The 21333-nt window shown below is 48.4% G+C and overlaps 1 pseudogene; it reads right to left on the bottom strand.

Moving 5' to 3' along the window:
• Window positions 1-53: 53 nt before the first annotated feature.
• Window positions 54-13186, bottom strand: LOC135316246 (CMP-N-acetylneuraminate-beta-galactosamide-alpha-2,3-sialyltransferase 4-like; annotated as a pseudogene).
• Window positions 13187-21333: the final 8147 nt, after the last annotated feature.

The following is a 21333-nucleotide window of genomic DNA, read 5'->3' on the forward strand; positions in this document are numbered from 1 at the left end:
ACATGATGTGGGTATAATAATCTCACGCTTGATGGAAGATCAGCCTGGAAGACCTATTGCCTTTGCTTCTGGATCTCGTACCTTTGAAGAAGAGAACAACGTTCAAATTGAGAGAGAAACTCTGCATTTAGTTTGGGGTGTTAGACAGCTTCGCTGCTGTCTGTCTGAGCAATGATTGACTCTAGTTATAGATCATTTAACTGCTAGTTTCAAAGCAAGTAGCATCAGTAATGCAGATTGCTTGTCATGCCTGTGACTGTAAGTGACAGGTAAGGACATGGAGGTGGAATCAGAGACAGCCTCTACATGCTATTCAGCACAGACCAAGCCCCAGCCCATTGCAAATGGTGCCACCTAAACCAAATGGAATCCAGCATAGCTAAGGTGTTTCCCATTGGAGAAAAGGGCAGGTACTGGTGCACAAAGGGCAAAGAAAAAAAAACAAAAAAGCTGGTGTCCAAGTGCGTTCAATGGAAAGCAGCCAAACCTACTTTGAAGTAGGCAATGTGTGTCATCAGATGGGCTATTCCCCAAAGCCAAGGTCATATGAATACCCCAGAACTATTCAAAAGCTATTAGGGAAGAACTGTGTCAAGTAACCAGGGACAACTACACAGCTAGAAGAAGTGATTAATCAGTGTCAAGATAGTCACTATCTGTGGCAGCTACTCCATATGGACTATGTCAGGTCAGTTAGGAGCCCTACATTTTACTGAAGTCAATGTTTAATCTAAATGGTTGGAAGGATTTCACACAGATGGTGAAGGCATCCAGACTCGCTTGCCAAGCATTCATGGAGAGGCAGTGAGTGATGGTGGAGCTCCCTTGACCCCTGGAGAGAGGCAGGCTGGCACCAAACAGCCCAGCACCTCCCTACCCTTCTGCCTCGGGTGAACCATGGTCACCCCTCGGCTGGCCACAGAGCCAGGGATTCACTGTTGCCATTGATGCGAAGGCATTCACAGTGCCTTGGTATGAAATGTCCTGTGCTTAGAAGGAGTATAATTGCCTTTCTGCAGCCCTGAGAAGGGTGGATTTACCACCTCAGACTGATGCTAGCTTTTGCTGCTGAAACAACAATAGGACTCATTTTCTTTTTCTTCCCCCCTCCATTACATCCTTATTATGGTATCTCATAGCCTAATTTACATATGTTTTGTATTACTGTGGCTTTGCCTTATCCTACTTATTCCACCTCCTCTCCCCCAGGTCTCTTGATAATAATGAGTCTGCTGTAGGGCAAGGATTTATTCAGACTATCAAACACGAAAGGTGTGTAGGACATGGAGGACTGCAGATCTCAGACTTCTTAAACTGGATACAAGAAAGGTTGATCTGGGGATTCAGTGCCACCACCAAAGCATGGTTAAATACTAAGCCTCCACCACATTGCTTAGACATTCTGGGAAAGTTTGAAACAAGAGGCAGCTCTAATGACCGTGGTTACCTGGAGAGATTACAGAACCCTGGTTTGAGGGAAAACCAGCCAGATCTTAAACATAAAAGCAAAAAGCTGAGCAGCAGACCTGCTTGCTACAGACTCGGAGAGCACTGCCACAGGTGGTGACCAGTGCTAAGACTCTTGAGCCTCATGTTTATGGTTTCACTACCATGAGCTGACACTACATGACAGGAAGATGTTGCAACAACTGCGGCAGAAAGTGCAGGCACAGCTCCTGCAAACTGTGTCAAAGTTTGTGTAAACGCATTACCTAGAGGGAAAATGTAAACCATCTCCTGGGGTTAGTTCATAGCATGCTTTATGAATCAGCTTTTAAACATTAAGATATTTATGCCATTTTACTCTACCAGGAGAAGAACATAGAATACTAATTGTCCGCATAGTTGGGAGCCCACTTTTGTTACTTACAAAGCAATAAATTCCAAAAGAGTGGTCGAGCCAGATCCAAATGCATATTTGCATGCATTTGGAACACCATAGTTTTGGAATCTGCAGAACCTGTGTGGCTATTATGTGCTATTTAGAGAATAAAGACTTATTTGTGTACAGAGTAAACCCCAAAACCAGCGTTTACCTGATAAAGAGGCATTTATTAAAACACCCCTTTTCTCCCAAGCTTGGTTCAGTTCTGTTTGCACCTGGAAGATTAGGTCATCCTCTTTCAGCCTTCAGGGGACCTTCCTCAAACTGAGCTGGACCAGGACCTCCGTTTCTTCCACCAGTCTCCCAGGGCAAGGCAGCTTTGGAGGAGCTTTGCCAGCATTTCTTTCATTGTGCATTGCATGCACCAACCAAGACAAAACAATTTCAGCTCTAATGGAGGAGGAACCAGGCTGGCAAAAGGGAACAGGAGTGGAAGCAACATGAAGGGCATTAATGTTTTGCAGATGGTGGGAGACGGGGTGTTTCTGGAGACAGGGATGAGGTAGTAGAAAAGAAGTTAGCCAGGAAAAGGAGTGACACGAATAGCCAGGAAGTGCCCTGAAAGCCTGACCACAGCAAAGGGGAGGGAAGAAGAAACTGGGAGGGAAAGCAGAAGCTTCATCTCCTGTGGAAAAAGTTAGCAGTTATAATGGGTACTGTACTAACGCTCCCACACCCCAAATGGTGCTGCTGTATGACACATGCAGCCTGGTGCAAGTTAAGCCAACACCACTGTTAGAGTTTGCCCTCTGATAGCTATGCAGGAGGAACCTGCTTCCCAATGAGCACCTTGCTGAGGAGGCTGCAGCAAAGTGGTCGCACCAACATACCAATCAGCTTGTAGGTTCATCACTGTAGGTTCTTTCTGCTGGTAGAGGCAGCATTTTGGTGAGGCTGCAAGAGAGGTGAACCCATGATGATAACAGGCCAGGAAGAAAGTAGCAACAAGAGAAGTAAAGAAGGGGAAATACGATATAGCTGCAAGGAAGCAGTAAAGGATGAGAAGATGTGGTCCTAGAGGTGGAATGGGGACATGAACCAGCCACGGATAAGTGGGGATTTAAGGCTTCTTAAGTGGGTGTTCTTAAATGTGGAAGATCTTCAGCACACAAAGTAGACTTGGTAGGTTGGCTCCATGCTTAGAACAAGCTGGAAGAGACATGGAAACCTCCAGACAGCATGCTGAGGAAAAAAAAGCAAAAGATGAGGGGATTACATGGGATCATAAAGCCATGAGAAGGTCTCAGAGGAGGTACTAAGGTAATTTTCACCTGTTCTGACCAGAAATCCTCCTCCTACAAGACCGTGCCAACTCCATGAAACCAGAAGTGCATATAGTCAAACAGAACAATAAAAGAAATGTTTCTTGTTTCCTGCAGACATTAATGATTCCCAACAACTAGCAAGTCATTGAGATCTCTGAGTGTTCAACCTGGCTTTTTTCCAAAGTGATGGCTATGACTCTCTCTCACACCAGTCTGCTTAGGAAGGAGTTTGAAATCCCTTTGCAGGTATTGCACCCTCACTCCCTCCCTTTCTCAGGGGCTGAGAACCAGCTTAATCTCAGTTTAGTGCTTTTCACAAATAACTGATGAGCCCAGGATGGCTGTTTACAAAACAGGAGGGGATTACTCAAGGCAAAAGGGTTGTGCAACACTCCACCCCCCACCACAGCAGTCAGCGGTGGAAACCAGAGGGCAGTGGAGGAAAGGGCAAGTGCTCTGAATCTCAGGGATTCATCTCCCTCCTTACATGTGACAGGACATACTGTGACCTGCTGACATGACCTGCTCAGAACAACATGGAACAAGGGCAAAGCCCAACTGGGATCATCAGTGATGTCTGGAGAAGACAGCAAGGAGCAGTTCTGTGCCTGGAAGGAAGGACTGGCTGTGTCAGCAATCACCCCCCACTCAATCATTACCAGCAGTCAGTTCCTCTCAGCAGTGATATTGTGCTGAAAGACCTGCAGGGGCAAGAGAGGCAGAGATTATTCTTTACAGTGCCTCTCATCCTGTCCAAAATACACCAGATGCTGCCCAATCCAACTTTGCATGCAGCTCCTTGCAAGACTTCCGCTGCACAGGACCCTCATCGCCAAACTAGGACAGATGAAAGGCACCCTGAAGGTGCCAGCATCTGTGCCCAAGCTGTTCTCTGAGAACAAAGCATGTTCCAACACATTCCCCTGGCATGTGCCAGCAGGAATTTCCGTGGGTAACACCAGCAATAGCTACCAGACCTCTCAGCTGCTTGACTCCCAGCTTTGTCTAGTAGGTTCCCCGATGGAGAACACCTTAGTTTGAAGGGGAGGCATTTTCTACCCCTGTTTTCTGTGAGTGACCCATATTGTAATAGTGTATTGGTGTAGTGTTGTCATGTTGGCAGAGTAACCAAAGCCTGCAATATTGACCTCTCAGCACATATGGAGGGCTAAGCTCAAAGCGATGGTTCCCATGGTGCCATATATCTCTGGGAAGGGAAAAGACAGAACATCTGTTTAGGATTTCAAACTCATACTTTTACAATACTGACACCAGCAACACCTTTGCAGCTGGGACCAGTAGTTTCTTCCACACTCAAAATAGCAAAAAAAAATGTAAATAAAATATGACAGGTGCATGGACAGCACTCCCAAATGTCAAACAAAGAGCCTCTTATGAAAAGGTGCTGCAGAAGATGAGGGATCATGAACACACAAACTCTGGGTTGATAGGACATAAAGCTCCATGGAACTCAAAAAGCTTTGGATGGAAGAAATCAGCATACTTTTTAACAAATCCACATCCATGACAAAGCCTATATGAGGTCTTTGCCTTTCTGCCTTTTCCTTTTTCTACCACTTTATGTGTATTCCCTGCTGGCAGCCCTCCTGCGATACCTCACTTTTAATCCACGCATTCAATTCCTGTCCCTGGCCTGTGTGCTACAAAACTGCCTTCTGCTCACGTAAAGCTAACATGACCGTGTACAAAATCAAATGCTGCCTTAAAAGCTGTGTGACAGAGCAGCACGGCCACCATGCTCGCAGGCAGCTGGATATGCTCTCTAGTCCCCGAAGCCTAACTGAGGACTTCGCACTCCTCGCCTGGATTGGCCCACTTTGCACTTTCCAAACATTTTAGCAGGGAAATGTACTTTTTTTTACAGCATTGCTTCATTAGTCAGGCATTTGGCATGTAATCTCGGCCCCAGCCAAGAGTCAATGCATGACCTTGGACAAGGTTATTTTACTACACCAGGCCTTCAAGCTTCTCCTGCATTTGTTGCAGATTATAAACATTCTAGTAGTGCCTGGCAGGCTTAAAGTTAATTAAAGATTGCACAGCACCATCACAAAGATGGTCAGGACCAAAGACAAAGTATCATTAGATTCATTAATGAAATAATCCTCTACCGTGCAGTGAAGGGGAAATCTGTGCTCCAGAAGCAGCGGGCATAACAGCCAGCCTCAGGCCAGAGATCTGTGAGAATGGAGTGTTTCAAGGAATGCCAACCAAGATTCCTCCCATTTTACGCCAGCTAATTATCAATAATGGTGTTCAGACAGAGAAAGCACAGGACCATGTATGAAAGGGCTTATACAGCACAGCTGCTCGTCACTGGAGAACCAGGTTTTCTGAGGTCTAGACTATGGACAGAAATATAACTCTAAAAAGGGGTTTGAATGCAAAATGGCAAGTGGTGATGGGACATGCTGGAATGAGAATAACACTGCAGTGCTGTGAGAGGTGGGGAATAGTCTTCCTTTTCTGGGTAGGAACAGGGCTCCAAACCTGAAGTACCATACAATAGGAAAAGACTGCATTTACTAAGGGAAGGGACTAGTTAATCTAATGAAAAAGTTTTGCTTCCACTTGCATGGCACTGAAACAGTAAGGGGTAAGGGAAGACACAGAACACTGATGCCCATCCCTCTGCTCTCCAGTATGGTATCATACCCTAGGTGTTGTGCTCACCTGCAGCAGTTTGTACGTCTCTATGTCATAGGTGACATATGTTTTGAGAATATGCAGCTGAGAGACATTCCCATTCCACTCCCGGGTGGTTAGTGCCCAAACCCCGCCTCCATCTGTAGGAGAAAGGCAGAGAGGTACTGAAGGCATGTCCATGCACACCAGCAAGTGCTGTGATAAAGATCCCCGAGTTGGCTGTGGCCTGCTGCTCTGGGTGGGTGCTCAGAAGGACTCAGGACAGTTCGGAGGAACAAAGGATCTCCTGATCTTTTACACTCACTCCCATACACCTTTCTCCAATGTGGCTGAGACTGGGGTCTTTGTAGTTAGTGAAAAATAAAGTCTGCAGCATGTTATGCAGCTCATTAAATATTTGAAAGATACATGATTATTAGAGCCATTGAGTATGTCACTACAAATAACCTGGTTTCAATCTTCTCTCATTAAAGACATCTCATTTTATTCCTTGTTTTCATCAATACTTCCCTAAGCCAGGGGAAATCCAGGGGCTTGAATGGGACAAACATCATCAGTGCACTGTTGTCATCGTTTTCCAGAGGGTTGGGCAGAGCTGATTCAGGGAAGAAGATTCAGATGCTGGTTCTCTAACCCACGTCTTTCGTGTGTTCTTTTACTGGAGCATCAACTAATCTGAGAATCAAACCCAGAATTTGTCCAATTTAAGTGCCACTTGTTCCCAAGCATGGAGGCAGCTGTGTGCTGCCAGATGCATGGCTGGCCGCATGAACTCACCTGAGGGCACTGACACACGTCACGGCCCGGCCCAGCCCAGCAGCCTCGTTCCATGGCATGGGGCACCCCACACAGACACACAAATAGTTCCTCCCTTGTAATAAAAAGGCAGAAAGCAGACAACCACTATTTTGCAGAAAGGAAAGTGAAGCACAGAGAGATTAAATTACTTTCTCAAGTCAGAGCAAAGATGCATGTAGTCCTGTAACGCTGGGGTTGCCTGCCACTCCGCCGAGCTGGAGATGGCTATCCAGCTCCCAGGTTCATCATCTGTGAATGAGTGGTACAAATTCTGGCTCGTGCAGTGCCTGTGCTTGGCCATGAACTGCAAGAAAGTTATTTGATTACCTGAGCTGATGGATCCTAGATGTCATGTTTGCCAGGCAAGAAAGTCACATGCACATTGTCATTCCTCAGCCTCTGCTTAATTGTTAAGGCTTTAGTAAGGATTCAGTACCTTGTGACAACGTGGTGAGAGTCAATCATTTTCTGAAAGTGTTGGCCATGGATAGAGTAGCCATTGCAAACCACAAGGCACCTTTGGCACCGTAAGCTGGCAAAAAGGATAGATTGCAAAAGATGAAGTCCTCCTCTGACAAGTGTCTCCGCCAGGTTAGATCAGCATCTGCTGAGGGCCTTTTCGATATTCCCAGGTAACTCCTGGGATGGCATCAGAGGAGCAAAGCCCTGACTAGTAGGACTCTGGCTTTATTCTAGCCAGATGGGTCTTATCTTAGTGACCATAAGGCAATGCAGTGCTATCAACATACTAGGAAAATTGCAAGATATCTCTTGTTAGCCAGAGGACACGAGACACTAAAGAAATGGGAAGTCATGTGGATAGCCAGCAGACCAGTAACTAGCAGAGTGAACCTCTGCTTGAGGTGTGCAGTGTATTGTGGAGAAGAAGAATGAGAGACCACAGAATAATTCCTTTAATGAATTAGAGAAAAGAAGAAGGGGCCAAATGAAAGTGTTCGCCGACAGCTGCCACAGCCTACTTCACTTTCTGCTCTCCCTGAACGTGGGCAGGCAGAACTGAGGGAGGCACCCCACTTCCCAAGCCCTGGGCTGTCATACTTGTGATGGAGTTAGAGAAAGAGAAAATAGATGGGAGGGGGCAATACTGAGAACAGAGATCAGGGTATGACAGAGTTAAAGGGAGGGAGCTGGAATCTAGCAGCTTAAGTTCATCAGTATGAGAGCTGCTTGAAAGAGCATGCTTAAAAGGGAGAGAAAGAGAAACCTACTGAGAGGAGATGAACGGTGTCAAGAGTGAGAGGCAGAGAGGGCTGTGAAGTTGAGCACTAAGAGAGAGAACTTTGAGTAGCTGCAGAAACCAAGGCTCTCAACCCAACTATCACTTCTCTCACATGTCTGCTCCCCCAACACCCATCGCCAGCCCAGCCTTTCTACCGGGCAAAGGATCTAGGCAGCTCCTGCTGTGGAAGAAGCTGCAACGTGGTAAAAACAGAGACAACTGGAAGACAAGAAGTTGAAGAGTCATCTTCAGGGAAGAAATGTGGCCCCACCACTGCCAACAAGCCAACTCTCCTTTTTCTTCTGCTCTAAAGAGATAGTTTTCATTTCATAAAGTGCCAGGACACTTTACATGGGAGAACCTGCTCAAGCACTATTCTTGTCACATCCTTCTCCCAACCCTGTCCAAACTGAAGCATTTTTCCACATAAAAGGTATGCACTTTATGACCAGCGCTACCAGCAACCAAAGCTGCTCTGTAATACCTCACACAGAAAAAGGCAAAAGGCACTGACCCACAGAGTATCTTTTCTCCATTAGCATTTAGTAACTTCCACAACGGCTCGTCCTTCGACCACAGGAGCATTGCTGTCAGCCTTCCCCTTTCCATCCTTCCTGGCACAGCTAGAGCCTGGAGTTAAAGCACTTCCCCCTCCTCCCTCACCACCATCATGAACTATGACCATTTCTCAAAAGCATGCCATCCAGTCAGCCCAGAATCCCCCTGGTGCCCAGCTGTATTTCCATCTCCTCTGCAGCACTCATGGCTCCCCCATAAGGGGGAGGCTCTCCAGCTGTGCAGTGTCCATCCAAGACACGACAATGCATTGCAATACCTGAGCTCTGCAGCCCAAAAGGCAGTTTATGGAACCACAGAACTTTTTCAAGCTCTCTTCTAAAAGGTCTGGCCATGAGCGTGTATAAGGATTTGCTGATCAGGGAAGGGTTCCAGTGAGATTCAAACTTACCAAGAGAGATTCAAAGAGCCAGTGGTTCAGAGATGAGAGGAGCAGTCATAGCAGTATCAGACACAAGGACTACAGCAGCTGAAGCAGGCTGCATAATGAAGAGATTTGGAAAGCTGCGGAGCTATCCTGAAGTACTTCCCAGAAATGACTCCCATCTTTTAAATACAGTCCTTAGTACTGTTTCTAATCCACCTTATGAGCTGCCGTGACAGCAAAACCTCATCTCTCTCTAGTTCTCTCTCCCCAGTTCCTCTCCCTTTTCCGTCATTCCTTTTTCTGTACACATCTGGGCAACACTTATTCATCCTGTCATTGTTTATCCACAAAAGGATGGAGGAGCAGAATTCCAGTTCCATCCCCAATTTCATATATTCATTCTCTTCATGGCAAAGCTCATGACACCCATGGCAAAGCCTCACTGCACGCTGATCACTTAAACAGTGCAACATTTCCCTTTTGATTGTCCTTCAGAGGACATTTTACACACACATTTGTATCCATCATTCTGGTGGCCTGTTGACTCACTTTCATTCATGTCTAGATGCCGTTGTGCAACAATTAACTGAACTTATCTCTGTTCACCTTCTTGCATATCTGCACATAAACCCCAGGCTGCCAGACTCCACCCATCAGCAGCCACTGAGACACTGATTCATCTCTCAACAAAATTCCCCAAACAATGAGACATGGCTAACAAACCTTCCAATAAAAGGCTTTCTCCACACAAAGCATCTCTGGCAAGCACCAACACACCTCCTGTGGAAGAAACAAGGTTCATTTCCTACTAGCCCTTCCTAAAGGCTCTCAGACTATGGCCTGAGGATCAGTGATATTTCAGGAGGTCTCTTAAAGAAGTCTACAAATTGAGCTCCTGACAACGTCTGCCCTGCCCTTAAGTCACTACCAGGCAGAACAGAGTCCTCCAAGTCCCCAAGGATGCACACCTTATTGGGGATCCGATTCTCACCCAGGTTTTATCCTGGGAGGGTGGTTGCCTATTCTTTCCACAATAATGAATTGTCCCCCACCACTAGCCCAGAACACAGTAGCATGGAGGTCAGAAAAGGGAAGAAGAAAAGGTAAGTTACTCGATGTGACTTTCGTGTGAATTCATCGGAGTGGCACAGGCTCTGCACACACAGACCTGGGAAGGCAATGCAGAGGGTGACAGAGGCGGAGCTGCTGCACGGCCCCAGCACTACAGCTACCACCACCCCACAGGACCTCTCCCCCCTGACATCTTCCCAGCATCTTCCCAGCCCCTGCAGCCATCAGACCTGCAGAACAGCAGACCCTGTTTCAGCGTTTGGAGCCTCCAAGTGGCTATATTTGAGTTAGCCCCTTACGAGACAAAACTAAACCTGGCCTTCTGGTGATGAACCCTAGTAAACGCAGCATCCTTTTCCCCAGCAGCTAAGGACACTTGCTTACAAGATCAAGCCTTACAGCGCTCCAGAAATTGCTCACATTGATCTGCAAAATGTTAGGGCAACAGCGCAGAGAGGGGAAGGGACTGGGACTAACCATGGCACTGTCTCAGCCAGACAAGCCCTTGGCCCCTTGGCATGCTCCCCTTGGGGCTGGCCTGACCCCAAACCTGGCTTCCCTTCCCTGTACCCACAGGCCTCCTGGCTGTGCCCACTGCTGGGGTAATCGGTGGAGTCCCAAATCGACAGTGCGGGCTCCCTCACTCCTTTTCCTCCATAGCTGTCAGCTCCTTGGGATGTCACAGGGGACAGGGAACTGTAAGGGCCTTCAAACAGCCCTTGTTGCACAAGGTGATCCGTTATCCCACAGACAGGCGGTAGGATGCAGCTGCAACCCACACCACAGTGCTTGGGAACATGTCCAGAGGACAAAAGCCTTTGCTGAGGACAGCAAAGACTGGCAGCAGTAAGAAGAACTCTACACACAGGAGAAATCCTCCAGTCCTGACCAGGGCTGCTTCCCAGGCTGAAATGAAGAGGTTCAAGCCAGACAAAAGATTAGACAAAAGATTAGCCAAAAGCAGTTCAGTAACACAGACGATAGCTGTCTGAGCAGCTCTTCACCTTGAGCAAGGCACTGCGCTGATTCAGAGCATGAGCTCAGCTCACCCCCAGTGCCCTGCTCTACATGGGTGCATCTGGGTCTGCAGATGCAGAAGGGACAAAGTCCTCCATCATTTGCACCCATCTAACGAAAATGACAGCTGTCACATCTTGGTCATTCAGCAGCAGTGGTTTTTTTCTGTGACAAACAACCAGACTTTCAATGATGGTATGAAACTAGAATTGGGTTTCTTTCTCTTGGAGGGAGATCACAAGCTGTTACATACACTCGTACAGCCACTGTACCAGTGGATCTTTCCTGGACCTCTTACACACACCACACAGAGTCTTTCATCAGCCGATTGCTTCTGGGCTGCTACACACATACACACAACACAGGTAAACACCCACCTCTGGACCTTAATCCTGCAAAGATCGCAGCAGCATTTATCAGAGGGTGACTGCTAGACCTCCCACGCACACAGAGGAATTTAATTTGTGTATCACAGAAGCACATTAACCCTGCTCTATCCTCCCACAGCCCTGCGCACACATATCACACAGGATGCAGGCCTTGCACGGGTGTTTGCAAATATTAACACTTCTGAAAGAAGTTATTCCTCCTTTGCCCTTGCTGCAGAAGCAGCATACGGAGTGGGCATAAGGGAGAATTCACTTTACAATTGTGCAAAACAACAAAAATATTTTTACACTTTGGGAAAAAAGCCACCTTTTAGATGCTTTTTCTACTCACCAAACACATACAAGATGACTTGATTTTCTAAAAATACACCCAAAACAGGCACAGTTCAAGTCTCTCTGGAAAAGCCCAGCTTTGCCACTGACAAACACAAATGCAAAGCCTGTGCACAGAAGAGGTGCGGGTGGCAGGGCCGTTTTCAGGAGGGGCCTCAGCATTTGGAAAGTCCAACTGCTGGAGCAATCCCCATGACTAGGGCCTGTGCTCCCATTGCTGATGCCCATGGGTTGGGAACACGTGGGAGTCGTCCCCATCTCAGACTGTGGGGGACACCTAAGGCTGCATGTGTCTGATTTATGGAAACATGTCTCTTCCCTCCCCTCTTCTGTCACTTCCCAATTTGGGGGTCTCTCCAGTGAAGACATCAGTGGCCAGGAGGCTCCCCTCCCTCTGTAGAACCCCAGCCCAGCAAGGGCCTAGGGCAGTGAGTGCTGGCTGGGAGATATCAGGGCTCAGCACGCTCTGAGGTTTTCTTACCTATGCAGAGCCAGATCACCAGCTTTTTCCACTGGAAGAAGGCAAAGAAGAGCATCCCTGCCACAGGTCTGGCGTCCATGCTGTCTCCATGCACAACCTGCAAAACAGTGGAGACCACACCAGTCAAAAACAGGGCTGATAAGCTTTCACCTGGCTGTTTTGCAGAGAGGCAGGCCGGGTGCCCATCCTGCAAGCCCACCCCAATACTGTGCTTCCATCCCTACAACATTGGTCCACCCATGCTCTGTCTGCTGACCCATAAGAACCCCATGCACGGAGAAGAGCGGCTGTGTAGGGTCAAGACCTACTCTCATTCTTTTGCTGGATTCTCTGGCCAGTTGAGGCAGGAAATAAGCACTCAAACTCCCTGCCAGCATAGGCAGGTCCCACCCATACCCTGAGCCCCAGAAGCAGACTCTGAACTAGAAACAATGATCAGGGTCAATGTGGCTTATCCCACGCCCTGCACAGGACCCATGGTCACAGCTAGCATATCCAGCAAGCACTGGAGGCACCTAACCACTTTCCCAGGGAGGTTTCCTTCTCACAGCCCTACAATTTGTTCCTCCAATAAGGGAATAGAGCCCACAACATGCTGCTTTGACTGCCAAGCAATAAAGTCCTGTGATCAATCCTCGTAAGCCATAGAGTTCGTAGTGTTTAGGTGTCTGAATTTGACTGACAGCCTTAATTATATAGGGACAGCATCACAGCTCAAAGAGACAATTGCTGGTTCAGGCTGGTGAAAAACAAGAATGATATGCTCCTGTCTTAGCGTGATGGTGCAGAAAGTGAGAGCTTAGCTTACCCATCTGATGGTGATCATCTAATTATCCTCAATGAGCTAGATACAAATCCCAGCTCAGCAGAGGGAAGTGCTTTGTGGTGCTCTCAGCCCACCCTTTTCCCCCCTATAGCCTGGTCTGGAAAAAGACCTTTGCAAGGCTAATTAATCTATCTAACCAGATCCTTCTTGGATCCTTCTTGGACCCAGATGGAGCACCACTGCCCTCTGAAACCCAGGGCTGGATTTCAGAGCAGCAGTTTTGTACTTGCAGCTTCTCATCCCTCTCATCTGCCTCTGGAGTCAGTGTCATCTGGGCACATTTAAGAGTTACTTGCTGTTTCTTGCTGCTGTGCTTTTCCCAGGGGCAAGCCTAGGCCAAGGGAGGGAGACCAGGTACAATGAGTCCCATAATCAAATACAGCAACCGCAGGGGATTAATTTAACATTTGGGTGAAGGAAAGAGGCAGGGCCAGGGTAGGTAGGAGATCCTCTTTCCTTCTCATTCTCGAGACACAATCATCTGAAATGAAGCCATTGCATCTGTCCTGTACGCAGCCTGGACCAGAGCTGTAGGAGGTGAAGGTCAAGCAGTTTGATAACAGGTATCTTGTTGCTCAACAGAAACGCAACTGGGTCTCTTCACGCAGTCAGGGCTTTCACTGGCACCTCTCTCCTTGCCTTGAGCAAAATAGTCCCGAAAGCCTGGGTGGGTATATGCACTCGTTCATGCAAAAAGCATCCTGGCTGCCAAAGGGCTCCATTTGCCCATTTCTACTTCTCTCAAGCCTTTTAGGATTCTTTTCACAGAGGATTTTTCTTTTTCTCTGTGATTTTTTTTTTTAATTAAAGTATTTTTCTCCACAGCAGGAAATATAAACTGTGCAGCAGACAAGCTTGATATATATTTTAAAAGAGAAAAAATGATTTAGCAAAGCTATTATAATCAGATATGCAGAGAAGCAATCACTAGCCCTGTTCCTAGAAGCCAGAAGAATCAAAGAAAAAAGGGAAAAGAGGGATGCTACTTCTTGAAAAAATAGAAAAAGAGTGATGAACAAATTTTTAATTTGTCAGAATTTTTGAAAAAACCCCACAACATTCTGTACCAAAAGGAGGAGCTTTTTCCCTAAGAAACTCCAAGAGCTGGCAAGTAGGTGAACTCTTCAGAAAAGCTGCTGCTTGGTATTATCACAGAAGAAGGGCTGGCTGCTAAGCACTGGTGAAAACCTCGCTTTGTCTAAGTTTCACTGGGAGCTGAGTGCTGCTGAAGGTCTGGGTTGCGTGTGCTGACTCTAACCTGGGTTTGGAAATCAGCCCTTAGTGCCTGTGCTGTACGCTGTTCTTGACTGCACAGGCAATCTGAAGGGGAAGGGGCCAATTTACTCACTCTGTGCCTCAGTTTCCCCACTTACAAAATGGAAATTATCACAGTTTAGGCTACAAAACTAGAATTGTTGGCATAGAGCAGCTACAGCGAGTCACTGCAGCAGACCAAGAATAACACAAAAATACCTAAAGAGATGAGGCATTCTCTTTCCTTCAGAGAGCAATTGATTAGTTGAGTTATACTGCGATTTTTGTCCATCAGAGATTGCAAACTTGAAAGAAAAAAGGCCTAGAAAATGAGAGTGCATTCTTGCTGATTCTCTTTCCCTCTTCCTGCACCACTCCCAGCCTCTGCCTCCCCTGCTCCAGAAAAAAATTAAAAATCAGCTTCTCTAAATATTGTTTCTCTCACATCAGCCCAGCAGGAGAGGCAGAAATCAAATTATAACCACTGAAATAACCATCCGTGCTTAGTGCCAGGAGGGTGGGTGGAGACACTGGAACATTTTGTTTTAGGTTTCCAAAAAAAAAATATCTCTATTAAAATAAACATGTGCAAAAGAAGAAACAGAAAGAAAATCAATCAGCTGCATTTACAACAGGGTAATATCAAGCAAAGAGTGCTCTATCCAGAGATGGACAAGAGCTGCAGGAACCAGATCCCCTCTGTCCTTCTCTCCTGGAAGAAAATTTTTTCCCCCTCCTCTCCTCATTCTGTGCTTTCTCTCCTTGTTGCTTATGGAAAGTCCTAGAGAGAACTTTTTCCTAAGGGGACGACAGGCGGAGGAAAAGCAGAGCCATCTACCTTGTGTCCACCAGCTAATTCAAGACAACCTCTGTGAAGGGGATCACACTGTTTTCGATACCTGCAGGATCTGGCAATAATTTGAGCAGAACTTGCTGGGTTTATACCTCTTCAATTCTTTGTAGATAAGAACAGATAAATACCAGGATTGTCACATCCAGATGATTTTACCGTTTCTGTCCTGCAGGGATTATCTCAGGAAAAAGCATGTGCTATATAGAAATGCTGTTGCAGCCTTTCTGTTTGTCTCTACATCTCTCCCTGGTTTTTGGCTAGAGGATCAGTAACTTCAGGAACCAGCAATCTAACAAATTTGCTCATTCTGTTCCAAATCCCAGCTGCCAGCCTGCAGGATGTTATCATGCAAGACCTGCAACAGGGCCTGATTCTGACCGGTGTGTATTTGAAGATGATCCTTCTGCCTGTGTGAGCTTAGCAGGTGAAGCCAGCGGCAACAGGGTCTGAGCGAGCCCAGGGCATGGGCAGCTTTCCTCAGTGCACCCAGGCAGGTGCATTTGGGGCACACTGGTTTACAGGTGCTGCTGCCCAAATTAGTCCTAGACCCACCTGTGTTGCTGCCTGGCTAAGCACAGCTGGTCTCTTTGGGGAAGGTTTGTTTGGGCTTATGCAGAGAGGGGAATGGTCTGAGGCATGCCAAGACCAGGGACCCCCTGCCACGGACAGCTGTGAGGAACCGCTGCACAAAGCATCCACCATGCATTTGGGAAGATGCCAGCTCATGAACACATGCTCAGGCTCATGTTGCAGCACTTGTGTCTCCTCTGGTCCCGAGGATATGGGAAGACCCTGCAGTAGCAGCCAACAGCTCAAACTCAAGGCTTTGCCCTGGTTCGGGACAGCAAAGCCGGCCCCAAACCTCCCTCCACACCTTGTCCCTGGAAAGACACGGCACCTTCAGCAGCTTCACCTCCTCAGAGGGGTTAAAAATCCAGTTGAGTTGCAGAGGAGGCTGAGGCGGTTTTGCGCTCCTGCAGTGCCATCATGTGCTTTAGGTACGCACTGCAGACACGCTCCCGGCTGACAAAACTTGCAGGGGCCAAGGAGGCAGAGGCACTGGCAAGCAAAACCTGGGTGTCCCTGGAGGTGGCATGTCCCAGCTCCCAGCACCCAGGAGCCACTGGCCACCACTGCCGCACGCACACCGAGAGGCAGTCACAGGGCAGCCCTGCGCCATGATGCTCTCTGGGCAACCAAATGTTTCAGCAGTCTTGACATCCTTCAGCACAGGGCTGAAATCAGCCCCATATCCTACAGGGCTGTTGAAGGCTGCAGAGATCTCAGAGGGGAATAGCAAAAGATCCCCCAGCAAAGGAGCCATGGAGTGGAAAATGGGGATTTTTGCCCTCTGTTTCGCCTGGAAAATTCCCTGTGCTGGAGATTTCCCAGCAGGCCCTTCTTGCTGCTTAATAAACCCTGCTCCAGACATGGCAGGTCCTCAGCTCCTGTCAGCAGGCACTGTAGCATGTTGTTAAGTGAATCCATGGGAGAGAGTGCTCATTAACAATGCCAGCAAACGGCGTCACGGCGCCTCGACGGGACCTATGGTGACAGATGCAAAATGCCCCAATCAGTGATGGCAGCAGTGAGTGGCAAGTGCAACATGGTCTCCTGCCACTTCGGTGGACCTGGGAAGGGGTGTCCAGCAGCAGACCTGGGGATGGAGAAGCCCTCACCGTGCACAGCGCGAGGAGAGCAGGGCACATGGCTGGCAGCACTCGGGACACTGGTGTCACTGAGTTCCTTTTGCTTGCTGCTATCTGGCTCCCTGGTGGGAAAAGGCACCTTGGGATGCTGCAGCCATGTCTCTTGGGAGCCAGACCTGCTTGCATTTCCTCTGTGGTCAGTGTGGAGGGCTATCACTGTCATCACATTGCCTGTTGCCTCTTCCCATTCCCCTAGTCCCCTCCAAGGCACGACTCAAAATGAAACTGTCCTTCAGTCCTCATGTTTTCTCCCATTGCTCCGACACTAGCTTTCTAGCCCAAAGCTTTGGCAATTCATCCTGCCCTCTGCAGGTCTGGCCTTTCTTCCCCCTGAGCCTCAGACAAGCAGCAAGATATGCAAGCAAGCCCTGGAGCCTACCAAAGCCCTAGCCTATTCTGCAAGGAAAAATTAGCTATTGCAAGGGAAAAATGAATTATTGCAAGGGAAAAATGAGCTAATGCAAGAAACCCCCAACCATTCAGGGCAGAAGCCCTGCAGGGCAGGTAGAAGAAGATGGATCCACATGCACTGTCAGGCTCAGGGAGAGATGAGGGCTCTCACAGCCCTGGGGTATGCACACGCTTTCCCTCATCTCCCCAGCTTGTGGTCCAGCCTGACACAAGCAGAGGGGAAGATGTGCATGTCATGAGATCCCAGTCTCCCCTCCAGCGACCCCTGTTCTGGAGCTGAAGCCCAAAGCCCTCGCAGCTCTCCCCGACTGCCTGCCTGTACCACGTCCTGGGGCAGAGACTGTCCCAGTGAGCACTAAGCCCCTGGGAGGGCAGAGCAGGAGGAAATGGCTGGAGAGCAGTGAGAGGGAAAGCCTTTCAGGGCTGCTTCTGCTTGTGCCTCGCAAAGGAGGCTGCAGCCGGGTCCGGCCCTGCATGCTCAGGGCCAAAAAGCAGATGCTGTGAGGACAAAGCTGTGAGGACAAACACAGTGGCAGCACGGGGCACTCCTGGCTTCACTGCCCTTGTTTCTGGCTCTTGCCCTCACCAAGAAAATAAAACCAAAACAAAGTAAAAAATACTAAAAAGCACCAAGAGGGGAGGAAAGTGTAGCGGTCTGATGGCAGCTGGGGTGCACAGCACAGGGCATACTGCCAGCTAGCTGTACCAGGGCTCTGGGTTGTGAAACCAACCGCTAAAATAGCCATGGCCTGAAATAGCTTTTCTGGGGTGAAAAGGAAGAAAATAAGGCCTGGTGTTAGGTGAGGGCAGGCAGGAGCACAAGGGCTGCTCGCAGTCTGCAGGGGCTCCTCCTCCAGGCCCCTGTTTTTTCCTGCCAGCCCGGGCAGCCGTGCGGAAGGGGACCCCTGCCAGAACACAGTCCTGCCCTGTCCCCACAGTGCGGAGGGCTGCCCTGCGCTGCCTGCGGCTCCCTGCCTTCGCCGTCCCCGCAGGAGGTGGCCCCAGGGGCTGCCCCCAGGAAGGGGGTGGCATTTGAGCCCCACGCGCTGCAGGCCGGCCTGCAGCAGCTTTAACGCTTCAGCGCTAGAAGGGGGCCCTGTCCTTCCTCGCCACCCAGCTCGTGTCCAGGTGGCCTTAGTCACAGTGGCCTTCGTGTCCCCAGAGTGGCAGCCCTGGCCTGTCACAGCCATGAGGCACCGAGCGCCCAGCAGCCCCTCAAGCCCGGCAGCCATTTTTAGCCCTGTGCAGGCCCATCCCCATTTCCCTGCCCTCATCGGGCACTGCAGACCCTGCGGAGACATGGCCACGGGGGGACAAGCCGGGGCCACCACCATGGTTTGAATCGCAGCCCTGCCCCGGCTGCCGGCCATCCTCACCCCGAGCCGGCAGCACGTACCTCCACCATGGGCCCCTCTCAGCACCCCCTGGGCTGGGGGATGAAAGCCCCGGAGCTGATGAAAGCCACAGAGGCAGGTGGCTGGGGGGATTTGTTTTTCTGAGAAGCTGCTTTCTCTGGCTGCCTCCCTGCCGCAGGGGGGGGTTCCCTGGAAAGGGGTGACTCACCGCCCCACCACAACGCCCAGTGGAGAAGAGGAGGGGTGAGGTGGGATGGGGGGACCATGTTCCCATGGAGAAACTCAGCCAAAAACCTTCCTCTATCAAAGACTTTTTTGCATCAATTTTGACTTTTTAAATAACTAATAAGGAACCAAACTGTTTAGGCTGAAAGTGTTATAATTGGCTTTGGTGATGCTCCCACCTCAGTGCCCACACTGGGCACATTTCTTGTTCCCTCTCACACTACAGCTCTCTAGCTGCGCTGCTTTCACTGCAATAGGTGGCTTTGGCTGGCCATATTCACTTATTACTTTTTAATGAAAAAAAGATATTTGGGAGAAAGTAGGTTCTTTGCAATCAAATAATAAAATAAAGGATCTGCCCCAACCAGATTCTAACAAAAATTTCTACTCAGAGGAAATTTATGCCAGCGTAAATAGATGCAAAAAGTTATTAGAGTGGAATCATAATACTTCACATTAATTTTATAGTGGTCTAAATGACAGCAAAAACATAAGCAAAATTAGGTGTGCTGATACATTTTCATTTCTTTCCTCTTTACATGTCCTTACCTTTCCTAGCCTGCTCCATCTGGAGGAAGGTTTCCAGCCAGGCATGCCTGGCAAGGCATCAAGGGCAGAGGGGTGCCCTCAGATCAGTGTCCAGGGCTGATTTTGGGTAATAAGGGAGAAAGAAAAGCAGGATCTATTTAACCTCATGCTCTTTTTTAAGGCTTTATAGTAAAGGACTGTGGTAGAGAGGACTCTGACACTGTCCATCCCATGAACACCCTTAATGCGTGCCTTCTATCACTGCAAGCCAAAAACTTCCTACTGCCAACTATTCTCTCAGTCCCTCCTCTACTTGAGCATATGTTTAATTTGAAATCACATTGACAACGGTAGGATGCAAGTGGTTTTGCTTAGATGCTCTCCTGATGTGGGTGTCTAGATACCGATCAGCCCTATCCCTTTTCCTTCCCCCACTGAGTCACACTTCCCAATTTTTTTGCTGGTTGTGGTGTCTATTTTAATAGATATGAAGGAGATGCCTCTTCAGACTTACTATGCTGCAATCAGCAACCATCTAGCTAGGAGCTGCTGGATTGCTGCTTTCTAATTACCCCTTGAAGACCCAAAAAACCTGCAGCTGGCGGCACAGTGGGAACAGGCTGGTTTTCAGGTTCTCCCTGACATCTCTCGAAAGCAGGTTAAGCCCTTCCTGTACAAGTGGGAGCTTTTGTTTCACATATTTACACAAGATGTCTGCAGGAGGGCTAAAACAAATCACCAGAGCATCCAGAGCTTGATATATCCTGGTATATATACCAGAGCCAGATATATCCTGGTAAATTGAGCTAAGATGCTGCAATCCCCTCAATATCTGCTGGACACCGCCATCCCACCACAACCAGCAGCTCCCACCGTGGACGTCTGCTGGAGCCCTCGCTCCCCACACACTGCTAGGAGAGGCAGAGGAGGAAGCACGAAGGCACTGCATGCGAGCTGCCAGCCACCCACTTGCGTCTGCCAAACTTCCCAGTGCGCTCCCCCAGCCCAGATGAATAGTGTAGGTTTGGTCACACCACTGAGAAGCGTCACTGCTTCAAATCATGAGACCGACTTAAAAATAATAAATGGTGATAAGTGAAAATGCTGACTTCCTCTTCATTTCCACAGGGTTTAGGAGGGTTTTGCAAGCCTTTAGAAGTCCAGTTTTCAGTTTTTTCTGTGATGGATAAAAGTTTGCTTTTGCTTAGGACTCTCTTGTAATTAAAAGGCCCCAAGAACAGGACTTAGAAGTTAATCAAACAAAAAAAATCCAAATATGACTGTATTTGCAATAAAGCCCACCAGAACAGGCTACAGTAAGAGGAGCTTTTTGGTCAGGCAGCTTGCTTGCCTGTGTATTTGCAGGATTTACTGAGGTGCAAGAGGAATGGATATAAATTGACATGGGGACAGGGATGTGTGTTTTTTAAGTTCTGTAAGTAATTCATATGACTTCAGCAGAGTGTCTTGCTTTCTGTGCCACCCCCTTTCCACTGCAGCTGCATCGGTGACTGCCACCAGCATCACCTTATGCATTTGCAAACAGACCGTAACACAGGTAAGGACCCTGGCTTCCCTCCAGGCTCGCAGCTGTAGGTACCGGAGGCAGAAGGTATCTGTGGGCACATGCAAGCTGACATGCCCTGAGGAATCAGACTGTCCACGGCAGACTTACCAGTTCTGGTCTCCGTTAGCCCAGGCGTCTCTATGCTGCTCCCTGTTTTGCGAGCCAAACGTGTCCAAAGATGGGAGGTGAAAAGAGAATGATTTTTCACTGTCTTTTTAATGCAAGAACTGGGAACACCATGTTAAATTAGTAGATGATATGCTGAAAATAAGATATACAGCTTTGCACAGGAGAACTACGGGACTATTTGAGTGGAGATTTTGCGGATGCTCAAAGTTTGCATAACTTTAAAAGAAATGACTAGGCAAGCTTGTGGAAGAAAATTCCAGTCAGAGCTAGAAACCACAAAGATCTCCCTGGGCTGCAGATTGCTGGAGGCTGCTAGAGAAATAGCACTATATGACTGACCTATTCCTATCATTTCCCAAAGCACACACTGTTGGTCACTGCTGGAGA

The sequence above is a fragment of the Phalacrocorax carbo genome, chromosome 18 (assembly GCF_963921805.1).
Source record: "Phalacrocorax carbo chromosome 18, bPhaCar2.1, whole genome shotgun sequence".
Lineage (NCBI taxonomy): Eukaryota > Metazoa > Chordata > Aves > Suliformes > Phalacrocoracidae > Phalacrocorax > Phalacrocorax carbo.